A 6,000-nucleotide genomic window follows, 5' to 3' on the forward strand; every position below is an offset into this window, starting at 1 on the left:
GGATGCCTAGTTTGCTATTCACGCACTCAAGCAGCTCCAGGTTTGAAAGGCAGATACATGCACAACAGCTTTATGCCATGGCACAGTCACCCCTAAAAATGTCATGGCCCTGATTTTGCTCTGGGAATACCCAACTTCAGATGAGAAGATCAACATTTGAAGAGGGGAATGCTGGTCCTGCACATTCAAGCAAGTTTCTTCTTGCTTATTTCAATTTTACTTTCAAATTAGAGTAGGTAATAGGACATTACAGTAGAGGTTAAAAGTATCTGAACTAATGGGACAGAGCTGTGACACAGTGGCATGGAAAAAACAGATGGTGAAGAGAGTCATATCAAGGTAAATGCTGACTTCAGAGGTGTAAATGAGACTCACAGCTGGAAGGAGCAGGGGTTGCAGCTTCTCTGGGTACACAGAAAGTGGTGTTCAGCATGCTGTTCACCGATCAAATCCAGCCACTCCACCACAGCTTCCTGAGAGAAATATCTCACTTTACTATGGATATCCCCATCATGAGATGCACCTCAATTAAGTGGTATTTGGCATGAATAGTAAGAAGAAATGAACCAAGGAAATGCCAATTTATCTATTGACTGAGGCCAGGGACATGTGTAGATGTAGATATGTATGTTAGAAATTCCTCAAGTTACCTATAATGCATCTCACCTTGTGTTTCAAAAGGTAATCACTTCTAGATCTCGGACAGGGACAAGTTAGGAAAACTAAATGCTCACATAAAGGACTTTGGCACCTTCCAAATTGTGCCTTAGTTTCCTGTAGAGTTAGTGGCAATATGAAGACCTTTCAAAGCTTCTAGAGGGAATTCTGCTCAGATATTTAGTTTGTATAGTTAGACACTTTTTTGTAGAAGATTTTCAAAGGCACTTCTGTCTCTGTAAGAAATTTGGACAACTAGGAAAGCTGATCCCACAGGTGCCTGGCTGAGGCAAAGGAGATGTGAGGCACAATTCTTGGTCCTGCAGAGCATCCTTACAAGGTGCACATCACTCTGCACTGCTTCAGCAATAGCATAAACTGGTTCTAATCAGACATTTAACTGCTTATAGCCCTTTAGGACTGAAAAAAAACACCCTGTGGCTGTTTTAGCTCCACCCTGGAGCAGTAGCAAACACCACAAAGATGTCTTTTTCAGCAATATGGACATGAGTAAGCACATTATAGTTCATAAATACCAGCAGTCGACCTTCAATCTGAGTCAATAGGTTATAACTCCACATAAGAGCAGTATTTAGGAGTATTTAGGATCCAAATAGCTACTTTTTGGAGATGGAGGATAAACAAGACATGAGACATAGCTTTATGGCATGCAAAATCTATGAAGCCCTTTAAATCTTATACTTGCCAGCAGATATTATTAAATTTACAGCAAAGCTCCAGCTATGATTCAGTCCAAAACATGGACTGTTGCTGTCTTTTATCCTGGTTTTCCTCCCCCATAGTGTAGAGAAAGAGGGGCCAATAAACCAAGCTCCTGAGACTGTCTGGAGTAAGAAAGAAATGCTGCAACAAGAAAAAGATGCAGATAATGAGAGCAAAATGATGGTTCTTTTATGGAGATTAATTAGAAGCAACAACACATCCCAATTATATTTTTGATTAAAAATATATTAGAGACTGACACTTATCTGAGAGTTGCTACAAAAACATGAGCTCAGCCACAGTTATATTTGAGATGACTAATTTCACAACTCTAAAACATCTAAGTCTAATGAGATCACAGTCATAAATCCAAATGAAAATGTATTTTGCATCTTTAGCATTAAAACCTTCAATTTACTTCTTCAAGTATCCATTTTATAAGATTTCAATACAAATATTTTTTTAAAACATATTTGCTTAGCTTTGGGTATTTTATTCCATATTTAACATCTGGAATGAATTTACAGCTTTATTCACAGTTTTTATGTGTACTGGGGGATTACAGACACTCTTTGCTTACCTTTATTTATTGTTTTTTTGTTATCTTTTACACTAATCTCATTTCAGGACTTGGGGAACATAGCTTTCTATTGCAAAACCCCTTGGCAAACTTCCAAGGCTTTCAGCCTACAACCCTTTGTCCTACCCTAAGCTCACACATCAAAATTATGGACATGCATATGGCTGATTATACTGAAAACCTCAGCTTCCTTTGACTGCCTCTTGGCTGGTAAAGTGAATTATCTTTCACCACCTAATGTAAATATATGAGGTGGTGTCTTTTTTAATGAAGAGGATATCTTTTAAACTTATTTCATTGAAAAGAAACTATTATGTCTGAAAGTATTTTGCTGGTAATAGTCTGCCACTCTGGGGTCTCCAGCTCCTGCATTGTTTATAGCACATAATATATAGGAATGGCAAAATAAAGGCAAAGAATGACAAAAACCTCACAATTATGGATTTTTTCTCTACTTCTATGATCTGTTTCTCTGACAAATACAGATTTTGAAAACTGACATGCTTCTTCATCAACTGCTATAGAAATAACATATTAGTGGAAATAACTGGTCAAGTCCCTGGCATAAGAGACCTGAAAGCTGGAAAACTTTGGGGAGTCACTGTCAGAACTGCCTGCTCTAAACACCTGCAGGTTTGTTCAGTTTCCTAGTTGCTAGTTACATACTTGAGGAAAAAATAATCTCACAGGTAAGGAAATATGGCAAGCTTCCCAAGTGGTCTGTTAGCTAGCCATGGAAATTTTTCCTTGGGCTTTAAATAAGCAGGTTAAGAAAAAGTAAAAATTTAAGTATAATATAAGTTTTCTTGTAGGTGAGTGATGCCATGAGGGTCATGTCTTGATATGAACACAATGCAGACCTGATTTGAACTGCTAGGCAGGCAGAGGAACTTTACACACACACACGAACATTCTCAAAAACATTCTTCAGGTTATTGTACGTGGCTTAAGAATGAGAAAAAATTGAAATATTATTCCTAGAACAAGTTCCAGATATATTACTATGTTCTCCCTCTGAGTATTAAAAACAACATATTCTTGCTTTATGCTAAAAATGAATTTTACTCCTTCTATAACAATTTTAGCAATGGAAGATGAAGCAGTAATAAAATGTTCCATGACAGAATAATATGTCATTCTGCCTTGTCTTGCAGGACTATCTCTAACACTGTGCAATGTTTGAAATTTTATGTTCCCTCAGAATTTGACAGGATCAACAGCCTCCTGAGAAACTCCCCTAACTGGATTGTAATGAGCAAATTGATGGCTTTTGAAACAGAACCACCTTAGCTTTGAGACACCCTAGAGCTGGGGATGGCCAATTTGAAATTAATCCTGACACCTGCACCACAGTCCATGTTCCTCCAGCTCTCCAGAGAAAAAGCAGCAGCCAGTCATAATTAAGAAATGCAGGAACATTAAAAGCATTAAGTGCCTGTTCATTTTGCTTTTCTTCCCAGAAGAGTTGTGATTTTCAAGCGATCTGAGCGATGACTATAAACCAGAGTCATGAATTTTTTAAGTTCAAATCAACCCTGATATTCTTTGTTCACCACCCAGATCATCTCCTGTCCTCTACAGCACAAATCCATTTCTGTTACAGAAGAAATCTCCTGAGCCAGGCTCAGGCAGGCAGCCCCCAAAAACAAGGGGAAGAGTCCCTGGAGACCTAATGGGTGTATGAAACTTATCACAGCTCTACCTAATGCATGGCTCCCCAGCACGTCCCCTTATGCAAAATAAGGCTACAGACTTCCACTGCCCTTTCCCCCAGACCCTTTTCATGTGGGTAATGCCAGACCTAGACTTTTTCATACCCATGAAATACCCCAATGCTTCCTCAAGCATTTCTATTTCCTAAGAAGAAGCTGAAGACTAAAGGCTGTATTTTTAATGCAGCCACCTCAGGCACACCTCCCCCATCCCAACCAGCCCCTCAATGGGAATAACAGCAGCTGATAAGAGAAGGCAAAATAATTTATACAGCCTCAGGGAGGGAATGAAGTTGCAAATGCTAAGAGAGCTGGTAGCCTTATCACCTGACACGATGTAGTATCAAAGTATTTGGGCACCACACTCATGAAAGCTGTAGATCTGAAATAAGAGAACTGGCCTCAAAATATTCAGTGCTTCCTCTGAAAAACATTAGTTCCTCTTCTTCCTGGAACTATATCAGTGCCTGAAATAAAACTTGTGGTGAAGTTGGGATGCCCCAGAAGCTCCCTCCCAGCTTCCTGTGATCCCTACTTATTGCAAAGGGCTTTGGAGTGACCCCCAGTGATTACAAATATTTGCATTTTGCTATGTTTGGTATCACATCTGCTGCTGAAAAGAAGACAGAGTAAAGTAGCTCCTAAGGGTAAAAATACAAACCTTTCCTTCCAGAGCAAAACCATTTTCTTCATCTGAAAAGTGGTAACAGTCACCTACCACAAATGCCACATGCAAAATGCAGCTCTATAAGAGCAGGAATCCTGGCAAAGACAACCCACAAATTTTGCACTGTTTGCAAACTTCATCATTCCCCTATTGGCAAGTGCATGTTTTTAGAACTGCTCCACAAAAATCCCATGCACAGCATGCCTGTTGGCATCGCACTTTTCCTTTGACTTTTTTTTTTCAGAGTCCTAAATCAGTCTGTTTTCCTCCTTCATGTAATCATTAATAATACTGAGACAATTTAATTCCATGAATAACTCATTTCTGTTCCGAAAGTTTGATGCAAAGAACAATATTCTTAAACATTGTAACCAAAACCATTAATTTAAAGCTTGAGACAAAACATAAATCCAGTATGAAAAGCATAAAAAGAACTAACTCACAATCCTGAAGGAACTATGAAACATGCTATAAAAATACTTTGAGAGTGGTTTAAGAGAGAGCAAGGGCCAAAATAACACAAAATACCAAACTTTGATCCAAATTCCATCTCCCATGACCCATCACAACCACAGCCCAGCAGACCACTGAGTTCATTTTCATTACTTTTATGAAGGGAACAAATGTCTCAAGGGTGATGGGCCCTGCAAACAGACCCAGTAATGCATCTGATAGAGGAATCAACTGGCAAGTAAAAGAGCATTTTATCACCCTTATTCTGTCGATCTGGATCCATGGAGGGAGGTGGATTCCCCTGTGATAGCTAGGCAAAGACTCCAGAGCTTACAAATGACAGTCTAATATTTCAGTCACAAATCCCAAAATCCCCAAATCCCAGATATATTAGTTCTACCATGCCTCTGGAGGTTACTTAATGTGTCTTCCTTCTCAGAGCAGCTCTACCCCTCCCACTGCTGCAACTCTCATGCAATGGGACTCTCCAAGCTTGGCAGCTCACAACCAGGAGGAGAGAGAGGAGTGCATGGGGTATTGGCATGGTCAGCAGCACCACACCAAAATGTTCTTTATTCCACAGACAAATACTACCTGAAACAAAAGGTAGGGGTTCCTGGTCATAATTCCTGTATGCAATATTGGCACAAAGACATGCTTATGTTCATATATACCAGACAATAATTATTTCTTTTGGTGGAAGACTTTTAAAGGACCTCTAATATGCTCTGGTTTTGCTACTGGTGTGAATTTTTCATCAAGGAAATAGAAAATAACATGGAATAAGAATGACATTGATGTCTATCCATGTCCCAGCTCTACTACTTCAGGTCTGCAAAAAAAAAAAAAAAAAAAAAAAAAAAATTTTTATTTTAAGATTGCATGCAGAGCTCTGCCTCTGCTAGGTGAGGAGAGCATCATGATGATACAAACCACATCAGAAGGACTCCCATGCACTGTTCTGTACCTGCTCCAGTCAGGGGTAAATGCAAAGAGAAGATGTGTTCTCTTCTTTAACACAGCTTCTCAGAGTTTATTTTTTGCTAACACATAGATACTTACTGCTTTCTAATTTTTTAATAATTCCTTTTTAAATCTTCCCCATATTTAGCAAGAAAAAGAATGAAGAGGTGAAAGGCTGGAAAACCAGGGGGCAGTAGAGTCTCTTGCAGCCTTTGAAGTTACAATGGCATTAGAGACATTCCAGT

Source organism: Calypte anna, chromosome 1 (genome assembly GCF_003957555.1).
Source record: "Calypte anna isolate BGI_N300 chromosome 1, bCalAnn1_v1.p, whole genome shotgun sequence".
Lineage (NCBI taxonomy): Eukaryota > Metazoa > Chordata > Aves > Apodiformes > Trochilidae > Calypte > Calypte anna.